Below are 24,700 nucleotides of genomic sequence, written 5' to 3' on the forward strand. Positions count from 1 at the left end.
CATTAGCAAAGGTCATAATACACCAATGATAACACATGTACATGCAGACATTGATTTTGGCCAGTAAACAACAGAAAATGTTACACAAAAAGACTTGAATAAGCAGGTTTTGTGTGGAGGAACTTGACCCGCCTGCATAGAGTCATGACATCAACCTGATAAAACAACTTTGGAATGAATTAGAGCAGAGACTGTGAGCCAGGCCTCCTCATCCAACATCAATGCCTGATTTCACAAATGCACAAATGCACTTCTGCAAGAAAGATCACAAATTCCCATAAATACACTTCTAAACCTTGTGGCATTCCAAGAAGAGTTGAAGCTTTTTTTGGTTGAAAAGGGTGGGGGAACGCTTTATAACACCCTACAGATTAAAAAAAGTATATAAAAAAATGTCCCATTACTTTTGGCAATATAGTATATGTCATATTCTTTGTGAATTAGTTCTGTGTTGTTGCAGCTGGTCCGGCTGCTAATGCATGTTAGTGCATGCAAATTTCTCCAATCTTCCAGATTTTATTTATCTAAATAAAGGTGGGCTTCTTCTACAAAGAGAGGAAGAAGACTAGATTAAGGCTTAATCTTTTTAATTGAGGATTAAAAAAAAAACAATAATTATTTGAATAAGTCTGTTTGTTTTGGATGGAGATGCAGCTGTTCTAGTCTGACAATTTGTTAATTTCTAAGATCTTTTGAGTAAGATTTATTCAATTAAAGACATAAGATTTAACCTGATTTCCACATAAATAACTTTCCTGTGCAGTGTGAAGCTTTATCCTCATCATTCTCACATTCAAGTCTTTGGTTCTCCTTTGTAAATTAAGTATTCCTGAATCAACTAATCACAAACAGGATTAAATTGGGTCTTTTAATAAACCATATAGATAATCAGCTTCTTAGGGGATTCTGCTTGTTCACCGATATGTTTAAGCTGGCCCAGATGGTGCCAATTTTAAAGCTTTATAATACTACATTTCCTCACACCTTGCCCCCAAAATCAGCTGTTGTAGACTCATCTAAGCAGATGGCTGTCAATCTAAAAATGAAACAACTACTGTTCAGAAAGCAGCTGAAGCTCTGAGAAGACAGCGAAGTGTTTTCAGGTAGAAGTTTCCTCAGTGTGAAGTGTCATTAAGATACAACAGGTTTCATAAATTATGAAGGCTAAGCTGAGGTTTGGAATAGCTTGAACACTTCCATGGAGAACAGCTGAGACATTACTAGAAAGTTTAGTTAAATTTAAAACACCTGATTTTCTACAAAGACCTTCATAGATAAGTGGGGGTGCTCTTGTCTAATGTGCAGCCTGAATATTACGTTCATGGCAGAGTCATCACAAGTTAACCTTTCTCGCTAATAAATGCAGCATCAAAAGTTTGCACATGAACATTAAAACAAGCCCTGAACTCTTCACTTTTCACTCACAAATACAAAAACTGTATGGAGTAAAAAGGGGAGCAGAATTTCATGAAAAGATGCTCCGATGCCATTTTTTTCTGTCCGATACCGATTCCGATACCTGGGGTTTAGGTATCTGCTGATACGGAATACGGATTTAATACCATTATTCTAGTAAGAGGTCTATAAATTCTATTTCATTCTTCAGCTTCACGTGATAGTGACATGGATCTGATTGACATGAGACTGATAAATTTTTGCTATTGTTAGTGCATCCAATAACAATGCTTTGGGTGAATAAAAGATGAACCATGAACCGCTAGTTTCCTCCTTCTCAGATGAATAATAAACAAGCACAACAAGAAAGACGGTGCTAGCACCAGAGAAGCCGATCAGCTGGTCACCGGAACAACAGGAAAGGGAGGAGGAGTAGAGGCGGAGGAGGAGCAGCCATATTAGTTCAGAACTGCTGGAAACTTGTTTTAAAATTATTATTATTATATAAATGAAAGAGTGTGTGTGTTGAACCCTCTCACTGGGTTAAGTGTGTGTGATGAGAGAGCGTTAATTCTGGTTAAAAATGAAAATAATTATATAAATTAGTTACTGTTGTTAACGTATTATTTTTGACAGCCTTGATATTTATTTATATAATTCATGTTTTATTAACACGTGAAATCCATGATGGCCACAGAACTGTTTTAATTACTGAGTAAATAAACTCGGATCAAAGAATTTCCATTAAAAACTATCTTGAAATTGGACGTACTATGAACGTTTTCCACAAAAAACAGGGGCTGTTAATCCAGGATGATAAATTCTAGGACGTTGTCTGTTTTTTTTGTGGCTTTCTGGCTTTCATCTGCTAATTCCTCATGTAATTTTAAAAGCATTTGCCAACGTTAGTTATTGCTGTAGTTCGTTGCGCATTTCCTTTAAGGCAACAAATTCGTTCTTTCATGTGGTTTCAACCAAAATGCGTTATAAAGGCACTGGTGGTAAATTCATGTCGCCTCTGGAAAGGCATATCAATGTTTTGCTAGCAGGATTTTTTAATGAATAATGATGCCAAATTGCTAACACACCATTAATACTAAATGTTAGCACAACAGTGAGTCACATGCAGCTGCTTCTCCGCCTACCAGCTCAAAACAACGGTCACACAAGACTATGTGACTTCCTGTGTCTGTGTGTGTTTGTGTTGGGCAGGAAACAAAGAATTATGATTCTGTTTCCATTGTATCAGATGGTGTTTAGACAGAAATACTCGCTGATAAAGATCCCCTTACTTTTGGTAGGATTGGCGAGTATTTCAGACACTAGTATCGGTATCGGCCCACCCCTACCTTTCCAACTGTTGAACATGGGCCTGGATCAATCATGCTTGGAGGGATCAGGGAACATTTCAGCAGGAATCAGGTCATCTTTTTCCTCCCTGTGCTGCTCACAGCAACAGAGGTCTATGGTATCCAAAATTTTTAGTGTCACAGCACACTGAGGACATCATTATCTCAGATGCCCCGCATGAATAAATACTCAATGATCGAATTAGAAATTACAAAAGGATGCTACATATAGCTCAAGCAGTTGGCCCTTTTTTCAGGTTTGTGGGATCACTGTAAAAAGAAGCCGTGTGTGACGCCAATTTTTCCAAAATATGAAGAAAGCTGCAAGCCGAACCATATCTTCCCTTCTTTAATCCAGTAAATACATAATGTTGAACACTAAACCAATTTAAGCCTGACCTACAGTCTAACAGAACAGTCTTTCGTCCATCACTTCAAGAAGGAACATTTTCACCATGCTAAAATGTAGGCGGTAAATCTCTACACACAATGATTTCCTTTGTACTGCCACAGATTCAGCCCTGCAGGGCAAATGTTCTGTACATGAAGAGTTGAACTGAGCGCTGTGCAATCATGGAATAAAATAACATTGGAAGTTATACAATTTTCAAGTCTATCCAAGGATATTCACCAATGCTCAGTGACTCACTGATCAAATGTGGTCCAAAGCGAGACCAGTTGGGGGAGAAAATCTAATTATTGCTGTTGAATCATACGCAGTTTTCATGTAAATGCACAAATAATTCAATCATTTGGATGAAACAGGTCTTCTTTTTGCTTCATCTTTGACACTAAACACTGACTTGCAGCTGTAATTGGTTTGAATTTGAGCTTTTAACAGAAAGGAGAGTTGTACTGTGTTGACAGTAATAAAGACAATCTCTGTCTTCTCCAAAGCATGTCATTTGTAAGTGTGCAAGTTAACTTTTTTAAGTCTTCACAGCTGCAGCTCCCCTCTGAGACACTGCAACACCCACACGGAAATAAAGATGCAAACATTTTGGACTTCATCTGCAAAATAAACCAGAGGCTTCCTGTAACCTCCCATAAGAAGGAATCTAAGTGTTTAAACAAACTGTTTTATTTATTTTACATGTGGTAATTTGGGTCGTTTTCATCTTTTGTAACATCTTTATGAGAGAACCATTTGTTTAATTTGTTTTAAAGACAAGAAGACAATAATCATTAACAGCCTAAGATTGTTTACTGGGATCAGTCAACGCAGAAGCATAAAACCACAATCTGACTAAATTATCTAAGGTAAAGGTCCATTTTAAAACTTCTTTTAGAGCTTTCAGCCACAACTTCAGGCCTTCAGGGAATCCTGTAGCATTACTGACCTCTTATAATAAGTGGCATACAGTTGGCACAATCTATAGGTAACATTAAGCTCAAATTTATTTTTATCCAACACAGAAATAACTGATTAAATTGCATTACAATGAAATAAAATTACCAAATGATCTACTTTGATGTAATCAAATCAAATCAAACTTTATTTATATAGCACCTTTCATACATAAAAATAGCAACTCAAGGTGCTTTACAGAGAGTAAAATCCCCCAGAACCCCAGCCCAAGAGCAGCAGCCCACCCCCCACCCCTTCCCATCAAACACACACACAACACAGAGGGTAAAAGCAAGTTAAAAGGACCAAGGAAACGCTGTCATAAATTCTGGGGTCTTGTGGTGTGGGGAAACACTGAGATAAAACACTGTAAAACCAAATCTAAAACAATCCAAAAACCAACCCTGGGTATAAAAGTAATATTGCTAAGACCCATAAAATAAGAGAACCCGTGAAATAAGAGAATACAAAATGATAAAACAACTACATAAATGATAAATAAATAGAAGCTGAATACAGCCTGTGTGTTAAGAATAAATAAATGAATAAATACAATAGTAATAATAAAAGTAACGATTAAAATGCTAAACTAAAAAGTTGGGTCTTGAGTCTGTTTTTAAAAATATCCACACTAGGTGCTCCCCTCACGTCCTCAGGCAGGCTGTTCCACATACGAGGGCCATAGAAATAAAAGGAGGACTCGCCGTGTGTTTTTGTTTTTACTCTGGGAACAGTTAAAAGGCCAGTACCAGAGGACCTGAGGGGTCTAGTGGGCTCATAAGATAAAAGCAAATCAGAAAAATAAGGTGGGCTAAGACCATTAAGAGACTTAAAAACCAATAAAAGATTCTTAAAATCAATTCTGAAGCTGACGGGGAGCCAGTACAGAGACTTTAAAATTGGTGTAATGTGGGCCCTCTTTCTGGTCTTTGTCAACAGACGTGCAGCTGCGTTCTGTACAAGCTGCAGCTGGTTCAGGTACTTCTTTGGAAGACCAGAAAGAAGAGCATTGCAGTAATCTAATCTTGATGTGATAAAAGCATGAATCAGTGTCTCTGCACTGGCTCGAGAGAGAAACGGCCTGATGCGGGAGATGTTCTTTAGATGATAAAAGGCAGTCTTAGTTTAATATGAGGCTCAAAACTGAGATCTGCATCTAAAATCACTCCCAGGTTTTTTACTTTATTAAAATGGTTGAGTGCTACTGTTTTCAGTTTGGCCTCCAGTTTCTCTCTCTCAGCTTCAGGTCCAATCATTAAAACTTCTGTTTTGTCCTGGTTGAGCTGCAAGAAGTTTTCTGCCATCCACCCTCTGATATCTAAAATACAATCTAACAAGGCATCAATGGGCCTGTGCTCATCAGGAGTCACGGCAACATATAACTGTGTGTCATCAGCATAGCTGTGGAAATTTATGCCATGTCTCCTAATGACATCATCAAGAGGAAACATGTAAAGATTAAAAAGGGTGGGGCCTAAAACTGAGCCTTGGGGTACACCACAGGTCAGTCTATAGCTCTTGGACGAGGATTCCTTCATGCTAACAAAGAACTCTCTATTTGTTAGATAGGATTTAAACCAGTTAAAAACAGTACCAGTGAGGCCAACCATGTCGTGGAGTCTGTTTAAAAGAATAGTGTGGTCAACTGTGTCAAAGGCTGCGCTGAGGTCAAGCAACACTAAGACAAAGAGTTTTTTCATGTCAGTATTGAGCCTAAGGTCACTCACAACCTTGACCAGTGCCGTCTCAGTGCTGTGATTGGTCCTAAAACCTGACTGAAACTTCTCAAATTTATTGTGTGAGATTAAAAAAAAATTTAACTGATAAAAAACAGATTTCTCTAAAATTTTGCTTAAAAACGACAGGTTGGATACTGGTCTGTAGTTGCTGAGGACTGAGGCATCTAAATTGCTCTTCTTCAGAACGGGGGTCACCACGTAATGCTCTACTTGAAATGGAAAAGGTGGACCTTTAGCAGCAATGTTAGCACTTTTCAATAAAAAATTGTAATCAGAGAGGGGACACGATGATGAGCTGTTGTATTTTGAACTATCTGCAAACACTGCAAAGACAGCCAATGCAGACATACAGCAGTCAGGAGACTGATTAAAGAGTAAAAATCTTTCTTTGGGTCTTAAAGGAGGAGACGAAGCTTAAAAGAGCTGTCAAAAGTAACAGGATTTGAGGTCATCTAGTTCAGTAAAGACTACAGTGGATTTCTGCTGTTTCAAATAAAGGTATACTACAATATAAAATTAATGTCAGAGCCAAGTGTTTTAAGCCCAGAGTCAGAGTTTTAAGTGTCAGAAAGGTGGCTGACTGTTAACCTGCCCAGATCACCATGGTAACTGATGCCCAGCGCACAACCTGCAGCACAGCAACTTATGTGCAGGATTTCAGTGAACAGCTTAATCCTTTTACAGATGATATAATCATGAAAACAGGCAGCAAAATTAAATTGAACAACTTTTAATGCTAAATTATTGAATCTATGTTGATGTTGGATATTATTACAAAATTAAAAAATTGATGATGTGCAGCTGCCAATAACTGGTAGAAAAATCAATTACATTACAAGTAGGTCAGTAAATCTAGATATTGATCAAAAGATGACATTTAGTCAATTTTAATCAGAATTTTATCTGTTGAATGGTTCGTAACCTGAATTAAAAACAAACTTAGTTATGTATTTAGATGGTGAGGCAAAAGAGGATAAATTTTTGTATTTTATACTGATGAGCTGATTATATTACTGCTGATGTAGAAGAAAACATTAACCAGAAATTACTATTTGCCTAAGATAGATTTATTTTCCACATTGTTACGAGACTATGTCAAAGCTAAATTTATTTTATAAACATATATGATGTTAAAGATTTGAAACATTTCTGCCATAATGGTTTGTATATTTTTCACAAGCTGTATTGTTGATGAATAAAGCATGATGTAATTGGTCTCGTTTATCCAAGGGAAGTGTCAGCATCAAACGAAAGCTTATTATTAAAACAATACCCGTTTAGGATGACTAAAAAAATCTTTAATTGGGACAGAGCTCACAATCATCGATGGTCCAGTGACATTTATGAAATATTATCCTCCTGTGATCTGAGTCATATTTATAGTAATAACCTGCAGTGTAAGATAGATATTGATTAATGTATAGTGTCTTGTAAGCCCATCGGGCTGGGCACATTCTGTGCATGACACTAAAATAAATAAACCAAACCAAACCCGTTGTCTATTACACCAGTTTTACATTCAGGACAGCCAACACACACACAAAAAAAACCTGCCTATTAATGTTAAACTTGCTTCTAAAGGACATTCCTCTCGAAATGATCAGAAATACAGTGAAAAGAACGTTTACATTTCTTTTAGAAACAAAAAATATGTGCATTAAATGTAGCCAGAATAGCAATGGGCCTAAAATGAACCCTTGAGGTACTCTAACTCCACCAAGTCAGATGGGCTGCAGAAGAACAATGTTTCGTTCACAGTTCAAAACTTAAAGTCGAAACTATTCAAATTATGCCAATAAATTCTAAATAAACTGTATCAGAAGCTGTAAACAGGCCTTAAAGCCCTAAAATACCATGAGTCAACAGTTTAAAGTTATTCTTTAACAGTTTAAAAATGAGAATAAAAACAAATAAACAAACAAAAGATAAAAAAACTGAAACTGTGACATCAACAGCTGCTCTTCTAGCTAAAAGTAACCATTTTTCCAACATCAAATAGCTAAATTTTACTGCAGGCAACAGCAGATATCAATGTGCTAAATATACAACGTTAAATATTAACAGCTGCTTGTTGAACCAAAGACTGTGTGTGATAAACCTCAGCTGAGTTCCATAAATGGTTTATTATTACAGCTGAGCTACTTCCTGTCTCAGCTGTATCATCAGTCCTGCTTCCTGTGGTCTCCTCATCACCCCAACAGCCTCCCATGTGTTTACGGATACATCCACACAAATAAAGTCTGATATAAAGGCCAAATAGCAAGAAAGCTGCTTTGCAAAAGTATGTGTTGACCCAGCAATTTCAGTCTAATGAGAATTTTATACAGCATAACACTTAGAAAGAAGAGCAGAAGGCCTTAGTTTAATGATAAATTCATGGATTCAGACTAACAGTGTGTTAACGGTCCCATGAGGCAACATTCTTAAACACAGCAGAAAACTTGTTACAAGAAGTTGTTGGACAGATAAAAGAGAAAATAACTTCACCAATTTTAGATCCTTATCACTATTAAAAGAGTAATTTTGTTTCACCAGCAGAAGGAAAGCAAATTTACTAACCTTGAAAAAGGGTTTCTCTCTAGAATGTCCATTTACCACATATAAACTACCACCACTTCAAAAACAAATATAACTTACACTAATTAGGTGAGATAATATTCAAATTTAATTTCTAAATTGCTGTGTAAAATGTCAATAAAAACAGAATGCAATGACTATTTGATGGCAACAGCACAGTTAAAAAAAAAAAGAGTTGAAATGGGGGCAACAAAAGAAAAGTTGTTAAAAGAAGAGGTGATGCTACACCATGCTAAACATAACCCTGATCCAACTTTGTTTTTCAGATGTTTTGCTACCATCAAAATGAAAATGAGCTAATATCCTTAAAATGGAAAAATCTCTCAGTTTCAGTATCTGAAATGTTGTTTATGTTGTAAAGGAAATAAAATATAAGTTGTGGAGATTTGCAAATTATTATATTCTGGTTTTATTTTACACAGCATCCCATTTTTTTTAGAATAGTGGTTGTAGATATATGAAGGTGGGTTAAATTATATCATGTAATATGATTGGTTTGGAGTTCTGTGAAGTTTTAGAAACACAAGACCAAAGTACGAAACTACTGGAAAATTTGTGTAGTTTTTGCTTACCTATTCAGTGTTTAGGCCCGTTGAGCTCTGTTGACTTGAGGCACCTCACGCTCCTGCACAAGACACAAAAAATACATTCACAAACTGTTAGTTAAATCGTGCTTAATTTGCAAAGTGTTTACACTCGTATAAAAGATCAAGAAAAACTGTCTTAAACTCTGATTAATATTAGTAAATGCACAACTTTTAGTTAAATTTTAGTTCCAAACAAATTCTCTCAGGAAAGTTGGGACTAAAACATCCAAGTAAACAACACAAACACAAAGGACCACACACACTGACATGCAGGTTCAAACTGCACTTCATGAAGGCAACACTCGGCCTCCAACCTTTTCTATGACTCAGCATAATCAGACTCCAGTGGTCCATGAAATCTGGATCAAACTAATCAATCATTAACTCTACCAGTACCTGCAGAGTCTAATACTTAACTCCACAACCAGCAATCTCAGACTCCTGGATTTCAAAACTGCAGACCTCTAATTAAACAGATTATGTCCTGTTTATCAATTTTAAGTCTTTTTATCATAATCATCATCACACTTCTTAAACACATCGCATTTCACTCCTGCTTGATGCATTCAGTTGCACTGGAAACTTCCTGCTTCTCCGATGAGCAATACACTAAACAGTCTTAGGGCTGCGTATCACCACTAATCTCCTGAATCAGTCTGATGCCCGATGCCATTCAATATCGAGTCATGTACAGAGATTTATGAAACTTCATCATTAAAGGCATTCTCAGATAACTATTTTTTTATAAAACACTGAGCCCATTTACGTGACCAGTAAAATCAGAGATCTGGGACTAATCAGATAAATTTAATAATCATGAAATGACACCTATATATGCACAATAGTACATACATGTATGGTCTTTAAGAAAAGCAGATTCTGGGCAGATTGATGCCTTGCCACAGCGGTGAAAATAATCAAACAAAAAACATTTACCCTCCTTATTTAAGATGTGTCCGACAGTTTTCCAGCTTTAATTTTGAATTTTTACCATTGGGTGTCCAGAACCAGAGTTACGAGTGATATTTTAAAAATCCAAAGCTCATTTTGGACAGAAGCAACACAGGAAACATTTCCGTTGTGCATAATGATAAGATCTCGCTGAGCATCAGTAAGTCATGCAAGAGTAGGACCACTGATGTCACTGATTAAAAAAAAAAAAAAAAAAAAATCAATCTCAGAGTTTTATGAACTGATATTGGATTAATAAATTAGAATAGATTCAAATCTTATCACTTATTTTGATTAACTGATTTTAACCCAGCTCTACACAGTCTGTAAAAGCAAAGGAAAGTGAATTATTATTTACTAAATAATGTTAATAAAACAACCACTTGCAGGTTTGTCCATTTGCTTATGATTTATATCATTACATTTACAAAAACTCTACCCTTCATGTTACAAAGAAAGTCCACGTTAAGCTTCTTCTGAGACTTTTCTTCCACAGAAACATGCATTTAATTACACTTTCTGGGGTTCATGTTTTCAATGCCATTAATCATTTCTAATTCACATAGGGATACAATTTAGTGGCTTAAAGAGGAATTCACATATGGATGAAATCAGGTAGAGTCAACATGAGGACCTTTTAATCATATGTTGAATTACTTGATGAAGACAGAATGTCAAATGTCCAACTGTACATATTAAATCTTCCATCTGGGAGCAACCACAGACCCTCCTTGTTTTTATAATAGTTTGTTCTGGATCCAGTTCAGCATCAGTGAGCACTTCAGGGAGACAGGTTTAATTCACTCAGCTGAGTGTAGTCTTTCTAATAGCATCTTTTTTTCCATCACATGGTATGTTGCAGTAAGGCTTAGTACAGGTAGTTTGATTTTCCAGTACAGGTAATGTCACCAGGATGTCTCAGAGACTAAAAGATAAAAACACTAATAAATCTGGTGGTGAAAATGTCTTGAATAACCAAAAGAAATGCAGCCAGCTGGAGATAATGAAGTCATTACCTCACACATTCACACACCTGATTGACTCGAAGGGCTTTTCTTTTTACAAGACAAACTGACAAACTGTATACTGTCTTATAACAGACAAAAATATAAATCGTTTCTTTGTGTTTGTAGAAGATAACTGGACATACACAAAGTGTTTCACTTGTTTTACAAAGTTGAATCAAAAGACAGAAGAGGGACCCTGGAAGGATTTTAACATGGTCACTCTCTAATTAACTGGATATTTTTAATCTATCCATCCATCTGATTATCCAAACCTGCTTGATCCTGCAGCAAATTCATTCTTGTGTATTACAGTGCAGGGGGTCTTTGACTTAATAAACTTTCCTAGTTTCAATAATTGTGAGTTCATGTCTTTGTATCTCATTAGACTGCAAACAAAAGTTTATTTGTATTAAAGAACTAAGGCTGTTTATGAAGTCGTTTTTTTCTGTTGAAGCCGTTGTGGATTTATGTCTGTGCTTTGGGTTGTTGCCCTGTTGCATCACCTATCCTCTGCAAAATATCTTGATAAACTTGGGAAATCATATTTCCATCAATGAGAGTAATCCGCCTGTTTGTGAACTTCAAACATGAAGCAATGTTTTTCTTTTGGACAGCAGTAGCTTAGCAACAGTAGCAGCAGCGCTGAACTTTCTCCATTTATGGACAATCTTTCTTACTGTAGACTGATCAACATCAAGGCTTCATTAAGACACTTTTGTAACCCTTTCTAGCTTTATGCAAGTCAATAATTCTTGACCATAGGTCAGCTTAGATCTCCTTTGTTTGAGGCATGGGTCCCATCAGGCAATGCTTCCTGAGAATAGCAAACTGAAAACTAGTTTGTTTTTACAGGGTAGGCCAGCTTTAACCAACACCTTCAATCTCGTCACATTGATTGGACTTGAGGTTGGCTGACTCCTGATTTCGATTAGTTCTTAAAGAAGTCATTAGGCGAGGGTTTTGCTTACTTTTTCCAGCCAGCACCGTGAATGTTTACACGTTGTCTTCAATAAAAACTAAGGCTGTCAAATGATTACAAATTTTAATCAGATTAATCACAGCTTTCAAATTAATAATGATTAATCACAGCTTTCAAATTGCTCATAATTAATCACAGCTTACAAATGAATCATGATTTATCACCACTCACAAGCTTTTAGCCTATTTTTACTGTCTTGTATCAACAGAAGGAGCCAATGCTGCAAATATTTACTGTTAGCTGACCTTCCTATGGCTCTGAGAAGCGTCTGATGTCTGACGATCAGTAAATGCAGCATGTAATCGACCATATTCTAGATCATAATTTAGAATTCATTTATCATCATCTCACCAACCGTCTCCATGGTGATAATTTCTGTGATGACAGCCAACACTGATGAAGAAACTCTGATAAAACTGATGATCTGGATAAAAACAGCTTTTTCCTTTTATCATTGAAGTGTAAGTATTCGTGCAGCAGTGATAAAAGTCCAGTCTGCAAAAATCTTCTATACCTTGTGTAGCCCGTTGCAGCAAAACATTGTTGGACTTCTGTACGCTGCTCCGCAAGTGGCCAACAGCTGCAACTGCAACCAGCTGAAGCTCCAGATGTAGTTCAAAATTACTTTTGTGAAAGTACTCAGGGTGTAGCTCTTACACCAACTTGATGATAATGAGATAAACATTTTCCAGTTTGGTGTTCTCTTACTTATGAGTCAAAATGCTCTGGAACTACTACACCTATTGATAAAAAAAAGCCTGGTGGCTGGAAATCCAATATAAGGAGTTAAGGCTGGCATTCTTGGAATTCTCCTCCCCTGTAATATTGATGCTTGTATCAAATGACGGCTCCTGACAGAAGGAGCGAGTCGAGAAGTACGAGTGTGTCAAGATATGGGAGTGAAGCAAACATATACACCTCATATGCTGCAGAGAAAACACATAAAAACCCACCCTGAAAGAAAATACTAGGGGAGAATGAATAAAAGAGATTTAAGTTCAACTGAAACCAGCAGCAGTGTACTGTAAACACACAGAGAAACACTGCTGAGTGACAGATGGAGAACGAGCACCGAGCGCTGTGATGTGATTTGCGGGTTGATGCGTATTAGCTGGCAGAGTGTGTCATGAGAGTTTATTACACTTCGAGTCTTTAAATCTACTAAAACACTCTCGCGCGCAGACGCTCACACACAGGGAGGAGAGGAGTTGTGTAAATCATGTTGGGCTGGTTTTCATCTGAGAAATGTCAGCCATAAGAACAGGGCGGCTGCTGAGGCTTCTCCGCCTTCAACGTCTCACACAGAGCTCTGCCTCATCCAACAGCAGGAAGGAGGCGAGAGGCTGCCAGGTGGAAGTAGGAGCGTCGCAACGTGCACTTAATGATGAAACATTATGAAACTGCACTGTTTGCTAAACTAATGTTCATGCTGCGTCGCTGTGAGACTGGTGAGAACGGTGACTGGACAGATGTTTCACAGCATCTAAGTTTGCTGTTAACCTGAGCAACACCACAAATCTGTTCTAAACCTGTATTATTATTAGATTTAACTTGTGGATGATGATATCCAGAACTTGTCCAGAACTTGTCCAATTCTTAAAATAGGTTGGCATAATCTTTACAGAAAAGAAACTCGATTTAAAGAAATAATATCAATTAATATCATACTTGCTTAGCTAGTCTTATTTCCCTTTTGAAATTTTAAAAACCATAGCAGATACTTGTCAAAATAAAATGCCCCAAAAATGTAAAAGGCTGCAAAATTATGCAAAATAACGCCTATTTTAGACTTGCATGGCCTTCCAGTAATCCGATTTAACTGCTAGCATCAAGTCTCAGTGGGCAATCTGGTGCTTTTCTGGTGCAGAGTAATTTGATAGGTCATGTAGTAGATACATGTCAGCACTGTCTAAATTTATCATCTACACGTTTTCTTACCATAATCCGCTACTTTCTTTGTTCTGCTCGATCCAAAACTTGCTGGGTTGTCCTCAAGATTCTCCTCAAGCATTTCAGTCAGCACAGAGATTTTGGTGAGGACTCGGGTTTTTTGTTTACACAGTAAGTAACAAGTAAGTGCAATAAAAGTAAGAGGCTAATCAGAAATCTTTGTGATGGGAGGACCGAATCAAATTGATGTAATTTTTCTTAAATACTACTACAATGACTTGGACTTTATTGAATTGGACTGATATAGATTGAATTGGATTATAATAAAAATGGATTATAATAGGATGGCGGCATGTTCGGATGCTGGAGCTTTACTCTTCCTCCTTTACAAACGGCATCCTGGTGGACATTCTCAAACACCACTGGTACTCAGTTACCGTCAGAAGACCTGCACAAAATCTGTTGCCTCCATAAGGATGACATAAAAAAAAACTTTAAAAAGATAAGTATTAAAATATTAAAATGACAAATCATCAAAAGTTTACTGTGAATTCTATCAAATGTCAGCTTTTGTAAATATAATTTTATGCTGTTAAATTTGTTTTATTTTTCAGTCTCTTATGCAAATGTTTCCTTTAGGTTTTGGGATTAATTTCTATTATCCTGTTGTCATTACAGTTTAAGATTATGGTCTATTGACCTGGACTAAACTGGACTGTATTTTATGTTTTTCGGTTAAGAACTCTTAAAATACACAAGTTGTAAAAAAAACAAAAAAAACATGAACTGACAGTAAATTGAGTTGAATAGTAACAAACTGTTCAATAAGCTTAATTGTGGAAAAAGGGGATATTTTCAGTTGCTTTAATGCACCGTAAGTATGTTTCATAAAACTGAAGTGCACATAAATAAAAGTATAACAATAATGTAAGAAGAGGAAAGCACTACACACTCTACACAATATACTGGTCAAAAGGAACGTCGTCATTTAGAGGTTTGCTCAGATCTTCTGTAATAACAGATTTTTCATTCTTAAGCATTAAATGTTGTATTTTATATCAATATATATTTGCATATAGGCCTTTTTGTCATTTATTTAAAATGGTCTCAACACTTAGTCCTTCATCTGTATTTAAAATTTGAATTAAGTTAAGTAACAATGTTGGAAAACACTGTTGTACTTGATCTGATCTTGCACAAACAGAAATATTAAAACACACTATGCTCTCTCCATTATTGTCATGATATCTCCAAATTTAACTAAAACTGACCAATGTCTGAATGTTTATTATAAACCGATCAAGAATGAATTAAAAGTTTCTTGGATATAATACAGAATAAACTTTTGAAGGATAAAACCTTACGTAATAATTCAGAAGAATTTAGTTTCTCTCCACTTCTGGTAAAGCTGGCATCCCCATCTGAATATGATGTCTTGAATAATCAATGAATATTTATTAATAATGATGAATAATTAAATAAATAAATAAAACCTTGTCATGCCAACCAGGCCCAGTAGTGTTTTCAAAGAAATTGTTCATCTTTTTTTGGGCATGAATCACCAGTACAGGAAGTATTATGATTTAAAAAAAAAACAAAGCTATTAGTACTCAAGGTGAGAAAACAGTCAAGTAAAATGGAAATTTTGACTTCCTAACAAGGTCTTAAGATTTGTAACTCATACAACATAAAAGGTGGCAACAGAGCTTTACTTCAGAGATGAGTCCACTGTTCTCTGCTTAAAGCTACAAAAATGTGAAGCTTTAATGAAGTTTGCTTGTTTTTAGCATTGTGAAGGTGTTAATGTTGAATTTCTGGCTATAAAACAACTGTTGCACGAAAGATTTTTCTTTTAGTAATTAATCCTGATGTCTTTTGTGATTTTAGGAGGATTTCTTTATACACAAATTATCAGTCATTAGCAACGCTGACATAAAAGAGTAACCAGGCATTCCTGCACGGTAGCTTCCAAAGGATCATATTATCTTCTACATTATGCAAAAATGTCACAGTTGCTGTAAGACTGTCACACAAAGAAGAAAGTTCATAAAAAGGTGTTGGAGGTGGTGTTTTCTTTTGCAATCAAACTGAAACCCTTCCACTTACTCTCATCCTTTATTTGGTCCCTGTTTTTCTCTCTGAATCTCTTCTGCACAGCCTCGCTGTTGCTGCTCCGACCGTGTGGCTAATCCGCTGTGGCATTGAAAAGGCTTGACACAACACACACACAAACACACACAGGTCTCTGCCTGTAGTGGAAGCCTTGCAGACATGGGATTTCCTTTCACATCCAATTGAGACCAAAGAAACTTGGTGAGAAGAGCATGGAGAAGATAAGCTGCAAGCACACACAGTTTCCCAAACACACACACATCTGTGCAAACACAATACACACATCGCACACAAACACCAACGGTCCAAACACTATGTTAACGTGATAAAACATGCAGCTTATACACCCTCCCAAAGAGACATCAGCTGTGCATAAAACGACCACCTTCCACCCACTAAATGCACACAAACACACACACATCCCTTTGTAGGAGTGTGTAGACAGGAATTTGTTGGGACATAATTACAATGTGGAGTCTGAACAGCATCCGATTAAGATCCAGAGGTTTTATGGCAGACCTTTGAAGATCGCAGCAGCTCAACCTGGTTAAAAAAAACAGACTACACAACCACACACACACACCTCCTGAAGCCAACGAGATGCTTCTCTTTGCCGTCAGCATCATTCGTCCAGAACACACATGCAACAAGGTGATTTCATATTGGAAATACTGGCAGCCATGCAGCCTATAATGATGAAATACTGTTGTAGACTTGCATTCGGCTAAACAAACCTACGGTTTTTAGCACATTTACATTGGTACAAAGGCTAAAATGTGGCAATGAAATACAGCAGCACCACACAGTACCGAGGATAGGGTTGCTTTGTTTAATTTTTTTTTTAAGAATGACACCTCAGCTGAAAGGTGCTTCAAAGCACTGATACCATGCAACACATATAACCAGTAATTTGTGACCACACAGAGCCTACCAGTTCATCCCTGTTAAATCAGCCATGTCAATGCTCTGAGGAATACAAGCGGTATTTTTCCACTCGTGGCTTTTAGTAAAGCTTCTCTGGCCATAAAAGTGACATATTTTTAAAGTTTCATGCCATGAAAGTAATCTCTTCACGTCTTAAAATGGTTTAGATGTAACTTCAAATATTTGTCTCATTTAATACGTGTAGAACTGTGAATAAAATGCAAACTGGCACCGCCTCCATGTCCACAACCATATATAGCAGCTGCTTCCCTTCAGTTCATGTCTGTTAAACTTCACAAACCCATGACGGCAACGAGTGCTGTCAACAGCTGTTTGCAACAATGACTTTTTAGATGAGCATACTAATAGCATGTTCATACACCGTTTATTTACGTCTTTTCATGGATTCTAGCACATGAAATCCACTATATGGATATGTCAAGGTTAAAAGCACCGATTTTCTAAAGGGATTGGTCTTTAATAGTCTGGATTGGACATCTATCCGGTGGCCAAACTGAATAAAAGAAATAATGTTGCTCTAAACATATGAATTCACATTTAAAGTTAAATTCATTGCTGTCTTTGGATTGTTTTATGGCTTTTCAGTGTCCATTGCTGCTGTAACCGAGTTCAGCTATCAGGTGGTGTTGATCAGCTGCTGAAGTGAAGCCACTCCTCATGTGTCTCTAAGATTACTGATAATTTAATTATCAGAAAAACCCTGAAACTGCACCTTCATCAAAACATTTTCTGCCTCTTACAGCACAATGTCTTTAGTCATACAAATATAAATGAGTGCCTGAACATCCTTCCAACATTTTCACTACCTCCAGCCAAACAAAACTTTGACAAATGAGGGCTACGAGCAGATTACTGCTGTCAGGTTAGGAAATATGATACAGGCCTTTACACTTTATTGCCTTATCAGGCGTGAAGGATCATGTTCACATGAAGATGGAAAGGAGTGAACAGGCAGTAAATGAATGTAATTACCTGACTGGAGAACTTTCCAGTAGGTGGTATTGATTTTCTAAAGCGCAGAGAGGTTTGTTCTCAAAGAGGCCGATGAAGAAGACAAATGCAAAAACACATCCAGTAAAACAAGCTGCAGCGAGTCAGGCTGCTCCAACACGATATGACTGGTTACCTTCATTTGGGTTTACTGATGTCAGCCTCGATATTCTCCATCTTCTCTTGGTTTTTTAAAGTTATAGTTTATCTATTCATTCATTTAGGTATGTGGTACTTTTCCTTGATTTTTTTTCTTTTATTTTACTTTTAAACTATTTATTCATTAACTTATTACTTGTTCATTTATATGGTGTTTCCCCTAAATTTATGTTATTTATTTACTTACTTGTGTGTGCTTATTTTTCCATTTTCTTTTTTTGTGTCGTGGTTTGGTCAGCACTTTACAGATGCATGAAACCATTCACAATTTTCTTCTCATGTCTAAAAAGTGCTAAAATTAAATCAGAAGAGATTATCTGGATCATGTATCTGAAAAACTTTTACAACCTTTAATATGTGCTCACACTGCATCCTTTTCTAACAACTCAAACCCACTATAAATGGCTTCCTGAGCAACTATTTGAGAATTTTATTGCCCTTAAGTGACTCATAAGAGTGTTGGATTAGTTTTTTATACATACATGGTATGAATGCTGAATCTACAAAAGACACATGTAGCCCTTTGGTTTCTGAAAGATAATGGATAAATTCTTTAGGGAAAGAGACCAAAATTTGCCCAGATCAATAAGAAGCCTATAGTGGCTTGTTTCCACAAAGCAGATGAGCACTAACCCACTTCAGATGAATGGCAGGACCACTTCTGTGCCACTGGCAAATACCCGCATGCCAATGCGAAAACAAAGACTTTTTATCTTTTATGCAACACAAAAAGAGTGCAGCCACTAAAACTGACTCAGCCCCATCCCAAAGGGGAAAAACAAGGACTTCTGAAAACAAACAACTCTCTTTGATGCATGAAAGCAGAAAACGTTGATCCAGGAACAAACAGACGTGTCAATACTTGACGTCTGACTGCACCGGTGAATTTCATCATGGTGCACATTTAGCACCTCTGACTGCGACTCTGCTCTTTCTGGAGTTAACATCAGGTCAACAGAGAAAACAGAAAATCCCATAATCCTTGGACAGAGCAGCTGATAAACAAAGTCACGGCCTGAATAGAATCAGCAGACTTTAGAAGCTGCAAACAGACAGGAAAATACAGTGAAGACAGAGGGATAAAACAATATCAGATGTCTAAGAGGATTTATTCTGTCCCAAGTTCTTTTACCCCTGAATGTGTTCCAGCACTTCATACTTTGACAGAAATACTCAGAATCTTTTATGTAGTCACACATTCTGTCTTTCTTGGATTCAAACTCAAGCTTGTGGGTTTTATGAACCTGCCATCAAATCTGATGCATTCCAGATGTCTCTGAATCTTTTCTTTCTGAAATCATTTCCAGCCTGACACTTCTGGCATCTCTGGATAACCTCTGTGTCCACACAAGAATTTAAAATCACATTTATTTTTGGTTTGTGGGATTCATCAAAAGACCACCAGTCGTTTAAAATAGATTTCTTACTGACCACATAGTTGTGGTTAATGATTCACTGCATTAAGTGTCTTTTTGTGCAAGCTTTGAGCATCAGCTCTACCAATCAGGATACTTTAATCACTGAAACAAGGAGGTGAAAATCTGATAAGGACCCAAAAGATTGGGCTGGTTATATGTAGTTACTTGAAATGGGGCCCACAGGTGAACAACATCATTTGAGAGGTAAAACTTTCCAAAAGAAAGTTAGAGCCTTCTTATCTCTGGGTCATTTTTTTTTTTTTTATCTTAAATGGATATTAGAGTTACACACCCCTAACCAGATTTAAAAAAAACTATCATGTGCCCTCTATAATCATTCGTTATCTGGAGCTCCTACTTATTAATCCTACAGGCAAGATTCGTTCACATTGACACATCTTGCACCAAACAACGCCAAAACAAAAATTCAAACCAATCAGCATCCAGCACTGGCAGCAACAGGCTGATTGTAGTTATGATGACACCAGTTTTATAGTTCCACGGTGGTACCCGTTGGTAGATTCATTAGCCTTTACAGACAGACGTATTTTCAACTCAGGTGGTCAAACTTGCAGTCCTCCAAAAACCAATCAACGCAGAGCGTGGGAGTCAAACCATACACTGATCAAATTCTGGTTAGAACCAGGAAAAGCAAGAAAAGTGACAACACTGGTGAGATGGATTGTTTTGAGAAACCACTGTCTGAACATGTTTGGTGGGACCCAAACTTGCATGACCATGCAATCTATATTTTGAAAAAGGTGCAACAATCACAGGTTAATGACAAGAATTTCATGTCATTAAAAACTGTGTTTCTATTGGTATCTAATCACTTCACAAAAATAACATATTTTCATTCTCTTAGAATGAGCCATTTATATCTACTTGCCAAGGATCTGCATACATGGCAGCTGCCACATTTGTGCCACTATTATTACTACGGTATCTCTGAATGGACAAACAACTCCATGTGTGAGGTGTGAACGCTCTGAGCTTTAAAACTCCAGTACCAGCTTTGTTTGATAGGTAACAGAGAACTGTTTGTGAGCACCGCTTGGGACAAGTAACACTTTAAAAAGACAGAGGAAGACAGAACACATTTTTAAGCTAATTACCTGTATTGCAGTCAATGCTGCACCTGAGGCCACTGGATGTCGGACGGTCACCGTCCACTCACTACTCTGCTTGGGATTTAAACTACTTTCTATGCCCATCTTTACCGCTAGGTGTCAGTGATTCTTTCACACTGTACTTTTAAAAATGCATCTTTCTCCACAAAAGTGAACAAGAGTAAGGCTGGTAACAGGAAATATTAAATACATATGTTTTTCATACCCCTGGGAAGTATTATGACAAGGTATGTTCAGGCCTGAGTAAAAAACAAATTAGAGTATTGCTTTCCCATTAATGGTGGTCTGAGCCAGACTCAATAAACAGCTAGAACAACTACAGTGTTGTTTGACATGAAACCAAATGCTAATAAAAGACTTTCTCCCATTGGACAGAAGAAGCAGATGTTCTGTGTGGTTAAAATGATTTTTAATCAACATAAAATTAGGCGATGAGTGTGCACCAACAAAAAGCTGCACAACAAAGACTGCAATCATTTCCCTGCTTGAATCATCAACAACGGAAAACAACAGAACCTCTGGATAATAGACAGAATACCTTTCTTTCAGGGACTCTGATTCCCCCCCAAACACACATGTGAGCATAGCAAAGTAGCAAAGCGGCCGTGGACAAAGCATAGCTCTGCTTAATGTGAATCAATGCAGCATAGGGGTCAGAGACAAGCAGCAAAGGGCCCCAGGCAGGGACTTGAACTGGGGCCGGCTGCACTGAGGAGCTTCAGCTTTTTCTGCTATGATTTTGTGGAGACTTTTGCCAAACTAAATGCTTTAAATTAAGCTTTAAAACGTACACTAGTCATATTTATTATTTGTATGTAATATCATACAAACTAAACCTATAAGATCAAGTTCTTTGTAATTTTAATTAACATGATTTCAGACCTGTTAATGAACAGCTATAACCAGTGTACTTTTAGAAAAATCCTACACAAGAATGAAGAGAATGTTATGGTGAGAATGTGTGTGCAATACATGAGTTAGAAACCATGTAAACCATTTTGTGTGTATCTACGTTCAAATGCACACACAAATATCTAGAAATTATGCACACAAAATAAATTTCCACATGCACAAATTGCAAAAATGCACAAACATTAATATTTCACACACATTTCTTTTTATCTTCAACTTAACCAATCAAAACCATTTGCATTCCAGAAGGTTCTTATGCAGGCAAATCGCACGGATACGCACGGAAAAACCTGCATTTACACACAGATCGTTCACGAGTGTGCGAAGGGTGTTAGATTCAACAATTCAAGGCATCTGTGTACATGGTGCATTTAAGAACTGGTAGAAAGCTAGTTTATCTGATTTTTCATCAGATTTTCTTTAGTTTTTTGAAAGTGGGAAAGATGCTTTCAGTGACAGGATGGTTTGCCCCAACTGATTCATACTGTAGCTGCTGAGAGCCATCAAGCAATCCGCAGACAGGAAGGAAAAAGTAGCTCCCATTGTAAATTAACTGTCTGCTTTCATAAAATACAAATCAAATCTGCTTGTGGAGACGTGATCTAGTAAAAACTTGATTTAAAACGAATAATCAGATTAAATAAAAACATATCTTGAAAATATTAAATGATTGGAGGTCAGTCCAGAGTACAACAAATCCACACGAGTCTTTGTCCAATTATCTGTCTTTCCATCCATCAGGAAGGGAGAAATATTCTCTCATGGAAAGGGTCTTTCCCAGTTTAAAAGTGATATGTGCATAAACATAGCAGCCAATTCGTGATTGAACAGTTTGAACAAAACTATCAGATTTGTGAGACTGAAGGTAAAATTTCTGCTTGTATGTTTGTGTAATTTTGTAATTTGCACGTAAATATAGTTAGTGTGTTATTTCTAGATATATATAGATATATATCTGTGGGTGCATTTGAGCACACACTTGTGAGAAAAGAACCCAAAGTTACACAAAAAATGTTCACACGGTTTACAAATCATATATTACACGCACGCACACACACGCGCACACACAACAATACTGATTTTCACTCCATAGAATCTCGGTAAGGGGTCCCTGCAGAGGTCATTTATCCTTCATAGCAGCACAGAGAAGTCCGTCTGTTCCCAGTTAACTCCTGCTGTGTCACACCACTGCCATGCAGTATTCCTTAGAGACCCACTGGGGTTTTCCCAGTTCCCATGAATAGAGCAGGACTGTGGTTGGAGGAGCGGACATCCAGAAAACACACACACGAATAAAAACGAGGCTGGGAAATTACAGAGCAAGCTGCAGCTTTCAAACTTATGCACTACAAAAATAAGCTAAAGAAAGAAACTGCATTTTGTTCAAGCAAAATATCTCCGAACTTTTGCCGAATAACAGTATAAAGTAAGATCATTAAAATAAGACTTCACCTCCTCCATTGTTTTACCATACTGGATCCACTGCCTTTGTACTTCATTGTATACTTATTTAACTAAATAACTGCTTTATGACCACCAATAAAACTCAAAACATCTTAAGAAACATGGACTACGTTCCAAACCATCCAGTAAAAATGGCAACAAAACTTTTAATTACCTTCCTCCTGCCCGTTGGACAAAAGACACTACAGACAGCTGCCAGCACTTCAGAGTTAATGACTTTGCATGTAGGCTCGTGTTTACGATCGGACACATGTCTGAGCATTATCTTGGTAACAAAGCTATCAGGGAAAAGTCGTCAGGGGTTCAGTCAGGGTCTTCTGGGAGTCATGACCCATGATCTTTGACCTGTGTGGAAGCAGCAGTCAACTGACTCTGTGAGGAAGGAGGATGTTAACGGTAGATGTTTAGATGTTTTCTAATGTGTTTGTTAGTTAGCCTTTATGTTAAGGAACGTTAAAAACAACACGAAACACTATAAATTAATCCTTAATAATGTGTTAAAATGGGTCTTTAAATAAGTTGATTGCAGGTATAATGCTGGATTGCTGAGTATTTGTTTCAGTCAAATATTTACAGTGCGTCCGGAAAGTGTTCCAGCATGTCACTTTTTCCACATTTTATGTTACAGCTTTATTCCAAAATAGAAAAAATTTATTTTTGTCCTCAAAATTCTACACACAATACCCCATAATGACAATGTGAAAAAGGTTTTTGCAAATTCATTAAAAATAAAACACTAAGAAATCACATGTGCATAAGTATTCATAGCCATTGCTCAGTCTTTCTTGATGCACCTTTGGCTGCAATTACAGCCTGAAGTCTTTTTGAATATGATCCCACCAGCTTGGCTCATCTATCTTTGGACAGTTTCTCCCATTCCTCTTTGCAGCACCTCTCAAGCGCCATCAGGTTGGATGGGAAGCGTCGGTGCACAGCCATTTTCAGATTTCTCCAGAGATGTTCAATCGGATTCAAGTCTAGGCTCCGGCTGGGCCACTCGGACATTCACAGAGTTGTCCTGAAGCCACTCCTTTGATATCGTGGCTGTGTGCTTCGGGTCTTTGTCCTGCGCAAAGATGAACCGTGGCCCCAGTCTGAGATCAAGAGTGCTCTGGAGCAATTTTTCATCCAGGCTGTCTCTGTACATTGCTGCATTCATCTTTCCCTCTATCCTGACTAGTCTCCCAGGTCCTGCTGCTGAAAAACATCCCCACAACATGATGCTGCCACCGCCATGCTTCACTGTAGGGATGGTATTGGCCTGGCGATGAGCGGTGCCTGGTTTCCTCCAAACATGATGCCTGGCATTCATGCCAAAGAGTTCAATCTTTGTCTCATCAGACCAGAGAATTTTGTTTTTCTTGGTCTGAGAGTCTTTCAGGTGCATTTTTGGAAACTCCAGCTGAGCTTCCATGTGCTTTTTACTAAGGAATGGCTTCCGTCTGGCCACTCTACCATACAGGCCTGATTGGTGGATTGCTGCAGAGATGGTTGTCCTTCTGGAAGGTTCTCCTCTCTCCACAGAGGAATCTGTAGCTCGACAGAGTAAGCATCGGGTTCTTGGTCACCTCCCTGACTAGGGCCCTTCTCCACCGATCGCTCAGTGTAGGCAGCCGGCCAGCTCTAGAAAGAGTCCTGGTGGTTACAAACTTCTTCTATTTATAGATGATGGAGGCCACTGTGTTCATTGGGACCTTTAAGGCAGCAGATATTTTTCTGTACCCTTCCCCAGATTTGTGCCTCGAGAC

General features: G+C 37.5%; 1 protein-coding gene across 5 annotated transcripts in view; it reads right to left on the reverse strand.

Annotated features, from left to right (window-relative positions):
* Nucleotides 1–24,700, reverse strand: part of plxnb2a.1 (plexin b2a, tandem duplicate 1) — a 232,899-nt gene that overhangs the window by 151,513 nt on the left and 56,686 nt on the right. For 3 of the 5 annotated variants that reach the window (XM_041977965.1, XM_041977966.1, XM_041977964.1), the window contains one exon: nt 8,981–9,033. The exons of the other annotated variants lie outside the window; for them this stretch is intronic. The gene's annotated coding sequence lies outside the window, so the exon portion shown is untranslated. The remainder of the gene's footprint in view (nt 1–8,980; nt 9,034–24,700) is intronic. 5 annotated transcript variants of the gene reach the window in all.

This window comes from Melanotaenia boesemani, chromosome 23 (genome assembly GCF_017639745.1).
Source record: "Melanotaenia boesemani isolate fMelBoe1 chromosome 23, fMelBoe1.pri, whole genome shotgun sequence".
Taxonomy (NCBI): domain Eukaryota; kingdom Metazoa; phylum Chordata; class Actinopteri; order Atheriniformes; family Melanotaeniidae; genus Melanotaenia; species Melanotaenia boesemani.